At 35.7% G+C, this 12,346-nt stretch overlaps 9 non-coding genes across 9 annotated transcripts; all 9 read left to right on the forward strand.

Moving 5' to 3' along the window:
* The first annotated feature begins 1,037 nt into the window (after nucleotides 1-1,037).
* Nucleotides 1,038-1,109, forward strand: TRNAH-GUG (transfer RNA histidin (anticodon GUG)). The gene has a single exon. It is a non-coding gene; the product is annotated as a tRNA-His (tRNA).
* Nucleotides 1,110-2,111: 1,002 nt separating this feature from the next.
* TRNAR-ACG (transfer RNA arginine (anticodon ACG)) lies at nucleotides 2,112-2,184 on the forward strand. Its single transcript has one exon. It is a non-coding gene; the product is annotated as a tRNA-Arg (tRNA).
* A 505-nt stretch (nucleotides 2,185-2,689) lies between these two features.
* Nucleotides 2,690-2,762, forward strand: TRNAR-ACG (transfer RNA arginine (anticodon ACG)). The gene has a single exon. It is a non-coding gene; the product is annotated as a tRNA-Arg (tRNA).
* A 2,238-nt stretch (nucleotides 2,763-5,000) lies between these two features.
* Nucleotides 5,001-5,073, forward strand: TRNAR-ACG (transfer RNA arginine (anticodon ACG)). Its single transcript has one exon. It is a non-coding gene; the product is annotated as a tRNA-Arg (tRNA).
* A 1,164-nt stretch (nucleotides 5,074-6,237) lies between these two features.
* Nucleotides 6,238-6,309, forward strand: TRNAH-GUG (transfer RNA histidin (anticodon GUG)). The gene has a single exon. It is a non-coding gene; the product is annotated as a tRNA-His (tRNA).
* A 1,002-nt stretch (nucleotides 6,310-7,311) lies between these two features.
* Nucleotides 7,312-7,384, forward strand: TRNAR-ACG (transfer RNA arginine (anticodon ACG)). The gene has a single exon. It is a non-coding gene; the product is annotated as a tRNA-Arg (tRNA).
* A 505-nt stretch (nucleotides 7,385-7,889) lies between these two features.
* Nucleotides 7,890-7,962, forward strand: TRNAR-ACG (transfer RNA arginine (anticodon ACG)). The gene has a single exon. It is a non-coding gene; the product is annotated as a tRNA-Arg (tRNA).
* Nucleotides 7,963-10,200: 2,238 nt separating this feature from the next.
* Nucleotides 10,201-10,273, forward strand: TRNAR-ACG (transfer RNA arginine (anticodon ACG)). Its single transcript has one exon. It is a non-coding gene; the product is annotated as a tRNA-Arg (tRNA).
* Nucleotides 10,274-11,935: 1,662 nt separating this feature from the next.
* Nucleotides 11,936-12,008, forward strand: TRNAR-ACG (transfer RNA arginine (anticodon ACG)). The gene has a single exon. It is a non-coding gene; the product is annotated as a tRNA-Arg (tRNA).
* Nucleotides 12,009-12,346: the final 338 nt, after the last annotated feature.

Consider the following 12,346-nt stretch of genomic DNA (forward strand, 5'->3'; position numbering starts at 1 on the left):
TTAAGAAAATTTCAGAAAGTAAGCAGATTCTTTGAAGGTGCTTGCACTATTTGTGTTTAATGCTTATTATAAAGCTATCTTAACATGCTTTGAATAATTTAATTGTGAATTATTGAACTAAAGGACTGGGAATTTGACATAAATTCTGGAATTCAGGAAAGAAGAATGTTTGGGCTCTATCTGAGTAAGTTCATCACATTTTTTAAAGATCTTTTAGCAGTCACAAGGATTATTGTACCTAAAACGTTTTTGGGAAACAATCCCTGCAGATAGTGTACAGTCAATTTCCAAAATGTGATTCTGTATATACTTCAATAACCATAAAACTCCAAAACTGGCTCAAAAACAGGAAAGACACTTCAATTACTACAGGGGACCTGGGCCAGTGGCGCAATGGATAACGTGTCTGACTACGGATCATAAGTTTGGAGGTTCGACTCCTACCTGGCTCGCTTAAATTGACGTGATCGTATAGTGGTTAGTACTCTGCGTTGTGGCCACAGCAACCCCGGTTCGAAAACGGGTCACAGCATTTTGATTTTGTTTCACAATCATCCATTTTTTCACAATACTGAATCTTAAGAAAATTTCAGAAAGTAAGCAGATTCTTTGAAGGTGCTTGCACTATTTGTGTTTAATGCTTATTATAAAGCTATCTTAACATGCTTTGAATAATTTAATTGTGAATTATTGTACTAAAGGACTGGGAATTTGACATAAATTCTGGAATACAGGAAAGAAGAATGTTTGGGCTCTGTCTGAGTAAGTTCATCACATTTTTTAAAGATCTTTTAGCAGTCACAAGGATTATTTTACCTAAAACTTTTTGGGAAACAATCCCTGCAGATAGTGTACAGTCAATTACCAAAATGTGATTCTGTATATACTTCAATAACCATAAAATTCTGAAAACAGGCTCAAAAACAGGAAAGACACTTCAATTACTACCAGACACCCGGGACAGTGGGCAATGGATAACGTGTCTGACTATGGATCTGTAGATTGTAGGTTCGACTCCTACCTGGCTCGCTTAAATTGCCGTGATCGTATAGTGGTTAGTACTCTGCGTTGTGGCCGCAGCAACCCCGGTTCGAATCCGGGTCACGGCATTTTGATTTTGTTTCTCAATCATCCATTTTTTCACAATACTGAATCTTAAGAAAATTTCAGAAAGTAAGCAGATTCTTTGAAGGTGCTTGCACTATTTGTGTTTAATGCTTATTATAAAGCTATCTTAACATGCTTTGAATAATTTAATTGTGAATTATTGTACTAAAGGACTGGGAATTTGACATAAATTCTGGAATTCAGGAAAGAAGAATGTTTGGGCTCTGTCTGAGTAAGTTCATCACATTTTTTAAAGATCTTTTAGCAGTCACAAGGATTATTGTACCTAAAACGTTTTTGGGAAGCAATCCCTGCAGATAGTGTAAAGTCAATTTCCAAAATGTGATTCTGTATATACTTCAATAACCATAAAACTTTAAAACAGGCTCAAAAACAGGAAAGACTCTTCAATTGCTACAAGACACCTGGGACAGTGGGCAATGGATAACGCGTCTGACTATAGATCAGAAGATTGTAGGTTCGACTCCTACCTGGCTCGCTTAAATTGCCGTGATTGTATAGTAGTTAGTACTCTGCGTTGTGGCTGCAGCAACCCATTTCGAAAATGGATCACAGCATTTTGATTTTGTTTCACAATCATCCATTTTTTCACAATACTGAATCTTAAGAAAATTTCAGAAAGTAAGCAGATTCTTTGAAGGTGCTTGCACTATTTGTGTTTAATGCTTATTATAAAGCTATCTTAACATGCTTTGAATAATTTAATTGTGAATTATTGTACTAAAGGACTGGGAATTTGACATAAATTCTGGAATTCAGGAAAGAAGAATGTTTGGGCTCTGTCTGAGTAAGTTCATCACATTTTTTAAAGATCTTTTAGCAGTCACAAGGATTATTTTACCTAAAACGTTTTTGGGAAACAATCCCTGCAGATAGTGTACAGTCAATTACCAAAATGTGATTCTGTATATACTTCAATAACCATAAAATTCTGAAAAAAGGCTCAAAAACAGGAAAGACACTTCAATTACTACAAAACACGTGGGCCAGTGGCGCAATGGATAATGCGTCTGACTACGGATCAGAAGATTGTAGGTTCGATTCCTACCTGGCTCGCTTAAATTGCTGTGATTGTATAGTAGTTAGTACTCTGCGTTGTGGCTGCAGCAACCCCATTTCGAAAACGGGTCACAGCATTTTGATTTTGTTTCACAATCATCCATTTTTTCACAATACTGAATCTTAAGAAAATTTCAGAAAGTAAGCAGATTCTTTGAAGGTGCTTGCACTATTTGTGTTTAATGCTTATTATAAAGCTATCTTAACATGCTTTGAATAATTTAATTGTGAATTATTGTACTAAAGGACAGGGAATTTGACATAAATTCTGGAATTCAGGAAAGAAGAATGTTTGGGCTCTGTCTGAGTAAGTTCATCACATTTTTTAAAGATCTTTTAGCAGTCACAAGGATTATTTTACCTAAAACGTTTTTGGGAAACAATCCCTGCAGATAGTGTACAGTCAATTTCCAAAATGTGATTCTGTATATACTTCAATAACCATAAAACTCCAAAACTGGCTCAAAAACAGGAAAGACACTTCAATTACTACAGGCCACCTGGGCCAGTGGCGCAATGGATAACGTGTCTGACTACGGATCATAAGTTTGTAGGTTCGACTCCTACCTGGCTCGCTTAAATTGCTGTGATTGTATAGTAGTTAGTACTCTGCGTTGTGGCTGCAGCAACCCCATTTCGAAAATGGGTCACAGCATTTTGATTTTGTTTCACAATCATCCATTTTTTCACAATACTGAATCTTAAGAAAATTTCAGAAAGTAAGCAGATTCTTTGAAGGTGCTTGCACTATTTGTGTTTAATGCTTATTATAAAGCTATCTTAACATGCTTTGAATAATTTAATTGTGAATTATTGTACTAAAGGACTGGGAATTTGACATAAATTCTAGAATTCAGAAAAGAAGAATGTTTGGGCTCTGTCAGAGTAAGTTCATCACATTTTTTAAAGATCTTTTAGCAGTCACAAGGATTATTTTACCTAAAACGTTTTTGGGAAACAATCCCTGCAGATAGTGTACAGTCAATTTCCAAAATGTGATTCTGTATATACTTCAATAACCATAAAATTCTGAAAACAGGCTCAAAAACAGGAAAGACACTTCAATTACTACAAGACACCCGGGACAGTGGGCAATGAATAACGTGTCTGACTATGGATCTGTAGATTGTAGGTTCTACTCCTACCTGGCTCACTTAAATTGCCGTGATCATATAGTGGTTAGTACTCTGCGTTGAGGCCGCAGCAACCCCGGTTCGAATCCGGGTCACGGCATTTTGATTTTGTTTCTCAATCATCCATTTTTTCACAATACTGAATCTTAAGAAAATTTCAGAAAGTAAGCAGATTCTTTGAAGGTGCTTGCACTATTTGTGTTTAATGCTTATTATAAAGCTATCTTAACATGCTTTGAATAATTTAATTGTGAATAATTTTACTAAAGGACTAGGAATTTGACATAAATTCTAGAATTCAGGAAAGAAGAATGTTTGGGCTCTGTCTGAGTAAGTTCATTACATTTTTGAAAGATCTTTCAGCAGTCACAAGGATTATTGTACCTAAAACATTTTTGGGAAACAATCCCTGCAGATAGTGTACAGTCAATTTCCAAAATGTGATTCTGTATATACTTCAATAACCATAAAACTTTAAAACAGGCTCAAAAACAGGAAAGACTCTTCAATTGCTACAAGACACCTGGGACAGTGGGCAATGGATAACACGTCTGACTATAGATCAGAAGATTGTAGGTTCGTCTCCTACCTAGCTCACTTAAATTGTCATGATCATTTAGAGGTTAGTACTCTGCGTTGTGGCCGCAGCAACCCCGGTTCGAATCCGGGTCACAGCATTTTGATTTTGTTTCTCAATCATCCATTTTTTCACAATACTGAATCTTGAGAAAATTTCAGAAAATAAGCAGATTCTTTGAAAGTGCTTGCACTATTTGTGTTTAATGATTATTATAAAGCTATCTTAACATGCTTTGAATAAATTAATTGTGAATTATTGTACTAAAGGACTGGGAATTTGACATAAATTCTGGAATTCAGGAAAGAAGAATGTTTGGGCTCTGGCTCAGTAAGTTCATTACATTTTTGAAAGATCTTTTAGCAGTCACAAGGATTATTGTACCTAAAACGTTTTTGGGAAACAATCCCTGCAGATAGTGTACAGTCAATTTCCAAAATGTGATTCTGTATATACTTCAATAACCATAAAACTTTAAAACAGGCTCAAAAACAGGAAAGACTCTTCAATTGCTACAAGACACCTGGGACAGTGGGCAATAGATAACGCGTCTGACTATAGATCAGAAGATTGTAGGTTCGACTCCTACCTGGCTCGCTTAAATTGCCGTGATTGTATAGTAGTTAGTACTCTGCGTTGTGGCTGCAGCAATCCCATTTCGAAAACGGGTCACAGCATTTTGATTTTGTTTCACAATCATCCATTTTTTCACAATACTGAATCTTAAGAAAATTTCAGAAAGTAAGCAGATTCTTTGAAGGTGCTTGCACTATTTGCGTTTAATGCTTATTATAAAGCTATCTTAACATGCTTTGAATAATTTAATTGTGAATTATTGTACTAAAGGACTGGGAATTTGACATAAATTCTGGAATTCAGGAAAGAAGAATGTTTGAGCTCTGTCTGAGTAAGTTCATCACATTTTTTAATGATCTTTTAGCAGTCACAAGGATTATTTTACCTAAAACGTTTTTGGGAAGCAATCCCTGCAGATAGTGTACAGTCAATTTCCAAAATGTGATTCTGTATATACTTCAATAACCATAAAACTCTGAAAAAAGGCTCAAAAACAGGAAAGACACTTCAATTACTACAAAACACGTGGGCCAGTGGCGCAATGGATAATGCGTCTGACTACGGATCAGAAGATTGTAGGTTCGACTCCTACCTGGCTCGCTTAAATTGCTGTGATTGTATAGTAGTTAGTACTCTGCGTTGTGGCTGCAGCAACCCCATTTCGAAAACGGGTCACAGCATTTTGATTTTGTTTCACAATCATCCATTTTTTCACAATACTGAATCTTAAGAAAATTTCAGAAAGTAAGCAGATTCTTTGAAGGTGCTTGCACTATTTGTGTTTAATGCTTATTATAAAGCTATCTTAACATGCTTTGAATAATTTAATTGTGAATTATTGAACTAAAGGACTGGGAATTTGACATAAATTCTGGAATTCAGGAAAGAAGAATGTTTGGGCTCTATCTGAGTAAGTTCATCACATTTTTTAAAGATCTTTTAGCAGTCACAAGGATTATTGTACCTAAAACGTTTTTGGGAAACAATCCCTGCAGATAGTGTACAGTCAATTTCCAAAATGTGATTCTGTATATACTTCAATAACCATAAAACTCCAAAACTGGCTCAAAAACAGGAAAGACACTTCAATTACTACAGGGGACCTGGGCCAGTGGCGCAATGGATAACGTGTCTGACTACGGATCATAAGTTTGGAGGTTCGACTCCTACCTGGCTCGCTTAAATTGACGTGATCGTATAGTGGTTAGTACTCTGCGTTGTGGCCACAGCAACCCCGGTTCAAAAACGGGTCACAGCATTTTGATTTTGTTTCACAATCATCCATTTTTTCACAATACTGAATCTTAAGAAAATTTCAGAAAGTAAGCAGATTCTTTGAAGGTGCTTGCACTATTTGTGTTTAATGCTTATTATAAAGCTATCTTAACATGCTTTGAATAATTTAATTGTGAATTATTGTACTAAAGGACTGGGAATTTGACATAAATTCTGGAATACAGGAAAGAAGAATGTTTGGGCTCTGTCTGAGTAAGTTCATCACATTTTTTAAAGATCTTTTAGCAGTCACAAGGATTATTTTACCTAAAACTTTTTTGGGAAACAATCCCTGCAGATAGTGTACAGTCAATTACCAAAATGTGATTCTGTATATACTTCAATAACCATAAAATTCTGAAAACAGGCTCAAAAACAGGAAAGACACTTCAATTACTACCAGACACCCGGGACAGTGGGCAATGGATAACGTGTCTGACTATGGATCTGTAGATTGTAGGTTCGACTCCTACCTGGCTCGCTTAAATTGCCGTGATCGTATAGTGGTTAGTACTCTGCGTTGTGGCCGCAGCAACCCCGGTTCGAATCCGGGTCACGGCATTTTGATTTTGTTTCTCAATCATCCATTTTTTCACAATACTGAATCTTAAGAAAATTTCAGAAAGTAAGCAGATTCTTTGAAGGTGCTTGCACTATTTGTGTTTAATGCTTATTATAAAGCTATCTTAACATGCTTTGAATAATTTAATTGTGAATTATTGTACTAAAGGACTGGGAATTTGACATAAATTCTGGAATTCAGGAAAGAAGAATGTTTGGGCTCTGTCTGAGTAAGTTCATCACATTTTTTAAAGATCTTTTAGCAGTCACAAGGATTATTGTACCTAAAACGTTTTTGGGAAGCAATCCCTGCAGATAGTGTAAAGTCAATTTCCAAAATGTGATTCTGTATATACTTCAATAACCATAAAACTTTAAAACAGGCTCAAAAACAGGAAAGACTCTTCAATTGCTACAAGACACCTGGGACAGTGGGCAATGGATAACGCGTCTGACTATAGATCAGAAGATTGTAGGTTCGACTCCTACCTGGCTCGCTTAAATTGCCGTGATTGTATAGTAGTTAGTACTCTGCGTTGTGGCTGCAGCAACCCATTTCGAAAATGGATCACAGCATTTTGATTTTGTTTCACAATCATCCATTTTTTCACAATACTGAATCTTAAGAAAATTTCAGAAAGTAAGCAGATTCTTTGAAGGTGCTTGCACTATTTGTGTTTAATGCTTATTATAAAGCTATCTTAACATGCTTTGAATAATTTAATTGTGAATTATTGTACTAAAGGACTGGGAATTTGACATAAATTCTGGAATTCAGGAAAGAAGAATGTTTGGGCTCTGTCTGAGTAAGTTCATCACATTTTTTAAAGATCTTTTAGCAGTCACAAGGATTATTTTACCTAAAACGTTTTTGGGAAACAATCCCTGCAGATAGTGTACAGTCAATTACCAAAATGTGATTCTGTATATACTTCAATAACCATAAAATTCTGAAAAAAGGCTCAAAAACAGGAAAGACACTTCAATTACTACAAAACACGTGGGCCAGTGGCGCAATGGATAATGCGTCTGACTACGGATCAGAAGATTGTAGGTTCGATTCCTACCTGGCTCGCTTAAATTGCTGTGATTGTATAGTAGTTAGTACTCTGCGTTGTGGCTGCAGCAACCCCATTTCGAAAACGGGTCACAGCATTTTGATTTTGTTTCACAATCATCCATTTTTTCACAATACTGAATCTTAAGAAAATTTCAGAAAGTAAGCAGATTCTTTGAAGGTGCTTGCACTATTTGTGTTTAATGCTTATTATAAAGCTATCTTAACATGCTTTGAATAATTTAATTGTGAATTATTGTACTAAAGGACAGGGAATTTGACATAAATTCTGGAATTCAGGAAAGAAGAATGTTTGGGCTCTGTCTGAGTAAGTTCATCACATTTTTTAAAGATCTTTTAGCAGTCACAAGGATTATTTTACCTAAAACGTTTTTGGGAAACAATCCCTGCAGATAGTGTACAGTCAATTTCCAAAATGTGATTCTGTATATACTTCAATAACCATAAAACTCCAAAACTGGCTCAAAAACAGGAAAGACACTTCAATTACTACAGGCCACCTGGGCCAGTGGCGCAATGGATAACGTGTCTGACTACGGATCATAAGTTTGTAGGTTCGACTCCTACCTGGCTCGCTTAAATTGCTGTGATTGTATAGTAGTTAGTACTCTGCGTTGTGGCTGCAGCAACCCCATTTCGAAAACGGGTCACAGCATTTTGATTTTGTTTCACAATCATCCATTTTTTCACAATACTGAATCTTAAGAAAATTTCAGAAAGTAAGCAGATTCTTTGAAGGTGCTTGCACTATTTGTGTTTAATGCTTATTATAAAGCTATCTTAACATGCTTTGAATAATTTAATTGTGAATTATTGTACTAAAGTACTTGGAATTTGACATAAATTCTAGAATTCAGAAAAGAAGAATGTTTGGGCTCTGTCAGAGTAAGTTCATCACATTTTTTAAAGATCTTTTAGCAGTCACAAGGATTATTTTACCTAAAACGTTTTTGGGAAACAATCCCTGCAGATAGTGTACAGTCAATTTCCAAAATGTGATTCTGTATATACTTCAATAACCATAAAATTCTGAAAACAGGCTCAAAAACAGGAAAGACACTTCAATTACTACAAGACACCCGGGACAGTGGGCAATGAATAACGTGTCTGACTATGGATCTGTAGATTGTAGGTTCTACTCCTACCTGGCTCACTTAAATTGCCGTGATCATATAGTGGTTAGTACTCTGCGTTGAGGCCGCAGCAACCCCGGTTCGAATCCGGGTCACGGCATTTTGATTTTGTTTCTCAATCATCCATTTTTTCACAATACTGAATCTTAAGAAAATTTCAGAAAGTAAGCAGATTCTTTGAAGGTGCTTGCACTATTTGTGTTTAATGCTTATTATAAAGCTATCTTAACATGCTTTGAATAATTTAATTGTGAATAATTTTACTAAAGGACTAGGAATTTGACATAAATTCTAGAATTCAGGAAAGAAGAATGTTTGGGCTCTGTCTGAGTAAGTTCATTACATTTTTGAAAGATCTTTCAGCAGTCACAAGGATTATTGTACCTAAAACATTTTTGGGAAACAATCCCTGCAGATAGTGTACAGTCAATTTCCAAAATGTGATTCTGTATATACTTCAATAACCATAAAACTTTAAAACAGGCTCAAAAACAGGAAAGACTCTTCAATTGCTACAAGACACCTGGGACAGTGGGCAATGGATAACACGTCTGACTATAGATCAGAAGATTGTAGGTTCGTCTCCTACCTAGCTCACTTAAATTGTCATGATCATTTAGAGGTTAGTACTCTGCGTTGTGGCCGCAGCAACCCCGGTTCGAATCCGGGTCACAGCATTTTGATTTTGTTTCTCAATCATCCATTTTTTCACAATACTGAATCTTGAGAAAATTTCAGAAAATAAGCAGATTCTTTGAAAGTGCTTGCACTATTTGTGTTTAATGATTATTATAAAGCTATCTTAACATGCTTTGAATAAATTAATTGTGAATTATTGTACTAAAGGACTGGGAATTTGACATAAATTCTGGAATTCAGGAAAGAAGAATGTTTCGGCTCTGTCTGAGTAAGTTCATTACATTTTTGAAAGATCTTTTAGCAGTCACAAGGATTATTGTACCTAAAACGTTTTTGGGAAACAATCCCTGCAGATAGTGTACAGTCAATTTCCAAAATGTGATTCTGTATATACTTCAATAACCATAAAACTTTAAAACAGGCTCAAAAACAGGAAAGACTCTTCAATTGCTACAAGACACCTGGGACAGTGGGCAATAGATAACGCGTCTGACTATAGATCAGAAGATTGTAGGTTCGACTCCTACCTGGCTTGCTTAAATTGCCGTGATTGTATAGTAGTTAGTACTCTGCGTTGTGGCTGCAGCAATCCCATTTCGAAAACGGGTCACAGCATTTTGATTTTGTTTCACAATCATCCATTTTTTCACAATACTGAATCTTAAGAAAATTTCAGAAAGTAAGCAGATTCTTTGAAGGTGCTTGCACTATTTGCATTTAATGCTTATTATAAAGCTATCTTAACATGCTTTGAATAATTTAATTGTGAATTATTGTACTAAAGGACTGGGAATTTGACATAAATTCTGGAATTCAGGAAAGAAGAATGTTTGGGCTCTGTCTGAGTAAGTTCATCACATTTTTTAATGATCTTTTAGCAGTCACAAGGATTATTTTACCTAAAACATTTTTGGGAAGCAATCCCTGCAGATAGTGTACAGTCAATTTCCAAAATGTGATTCTGTATATACTTCAATAACCATAAAACTCTGAAAAAAGGCTCAAAAACAGGAAAGACACTTCAATTACTACAAAACATGTGGGCCAGTGGCGCAATGGATAATGCGTCTGACTACGGATCAGAAGATTGTAGGTTCGACTCCTACCTGGCTCGCTTAAATTGCTGTGATTGTATAGTAGTTAGTACTCTGCGTTGTGGCTGCAGCAACCCCATTTCGAAAACGGGTCACAGCATTTTGATTTTGTTTCACAATCATCCATTTTTTCACAATACTGAATCTTAAGAAAATTTCAGAAAGTAAGCAGATTCTTTGAAGGTGCTTGCACTATTTGTGTTTAATGCTTATTATAAAGCTATCTTAACATGCTTTGAATAATTTAATTGTGAATTATTGTACTAAAGGACAGTGAATTTGACTTAAATTCTGGAATTCAGGAAAGAAGAATGTTTGGGCTCTGTCTGAGTAAGTTCATCACATTTTTTAAAGATCTTTTAGCAGTCACAAGGATTATTTTACCTAAAACGTTTTTGGGAAACAATCCCTGCAGATAGTGTACAGTCAATTTCCAAAATGTGATTCTGTATATACTTCAATAACCATAAAACTCCAAAACTGGCTCAAAAACAGGAAAGACACTTCAATTACTACAGGCCACCTGTGCCAGTGGCGCAATGGATAACGTGTCTGACTACGGATCATAAGTTTGTAGGTTCGACTCCTACCTGGCTCGCTTAAATTGACGTGATCGTATAGTGGTTAGTACTCTGCGTTGTGGCGACAGCAACCCCGGTTCGAAAACGGGTCACAGCATTTTGATTTTGTTTCACAATCATCCATTTTTTCACAATACTGAATCTTAAGAAAATTTCAGAAAGTAAGCAGATTCTTTGAAGGTGCTTGCACTATTTGTGTTTAATGCTTATTATAAAGCTATCTTAACATGCTTTGAATAATTTAATTGTGAATTATTGTACTAAAGGACTGGGAATTTGACATAAATTCTGGAATTCAGGAAAGAAGAATGTTTGGGCTCTGTCTGAGTAAGTTCATCACATTTTTTAAAGATCTTTTAGCAGTCACAAGGATTATTGTACCTAAAACATTTTTGGGAAACAATCCCTGCAGATAGTGTACAGTCAATTTCCAAAATGTGATTCTGTATATACTTCAATAACCATAAAACTTTAAAACAGGCTCAAAAACAGGAAAGACTCTTCAATTGCTACAAGACACCTGGGACAGTGGGCAATGGATAACGCGTCTGACTATAGATCAGAAGATTGTAGGTTCGACTCCTACCTGGCTCGCTTAAATTGCCGTGATCGTATAGTGGTTAGTACTCTGCGTTGTGGCCGCTGCAACCCCGGTTCAAATCCGGGTCACGGCATTTTGATTTTGTTTCTCAATCATCCATTTTTTCACAATACTGAATCTTAAGAAAATTTCAGAAAGTAAGCAGATTCTTTGAATTTGCTTGCACTATTTGTGTTTAATGCTTATTATAAAGCTATCTTAACATGCTTTGAATAATTTAATTGTGAATTATTGTACTAAAGTACTGGGAATTTGACATAAATTCTAGAATTCAGGAAAGAAGAATGTTTGGGCTTCCTTCTGAGTAAGTTCATCACATTTTTGAAATATCTTTTAGCAGTCACAATTATTATTTTACCTAAAACGTTTTTGGGAAACAATCCCTGCAGATAGTCTACAGTCAATTTCCAAAATGTGATTCTGTATATACTTCAATAACCATAAAACTCTGAAAATAGGCTCAAAAACAGGAAAGACACTTCAATTACTACAAAACACGTGGGCCAGTGGTGCAATGGATAACGCGTCTGACTACGGATCAGAAGATTGTAGGTTCGACTCCTACCTGGCTCACTTAAATTGCCGTGATCATATAGTGGTTAGTACTCTGCGTTGTGGCCGCAGCAACCCCGGTTCGAATCCGGGTCACGGCATTTTGATTTTGTTTCTCAATCATCCATTTTTTCACAATACTGAATCTTAAGAAAATTTCAGAAAATAAGCAGATTCTTTGAAGGTGCTTGCACTATTTGTGTTTAATGCTTATTATAAAGCTATCTTAACATGCTTTGAATAATTTAATTGTGAATTATTGTACTAAAGTACTTGGAATTTGACATAAATTCTAGAATTCAGAAAAGAAGAATGTTTGGGCTCTGTCAGAGTAAGTTCATCACATTTTTTAAAGATCT

Source organism: Taudactylus pleione, unplaced genomic scaffold, assembly GCF_031769625.1.
Source record: "Taudactylus pleione unplaced genomic scaffold, aTauple2 ptg000551l, whole genome shotgun sequence".
In the NCBI taxonomy this organism is placed as follows: domain Eukaryota; kingdom Metazoa; phylum Chordata; class Amphibia; order Anura; family Myobatrachidae; genus Taudactylus; species Taudactylus pleione.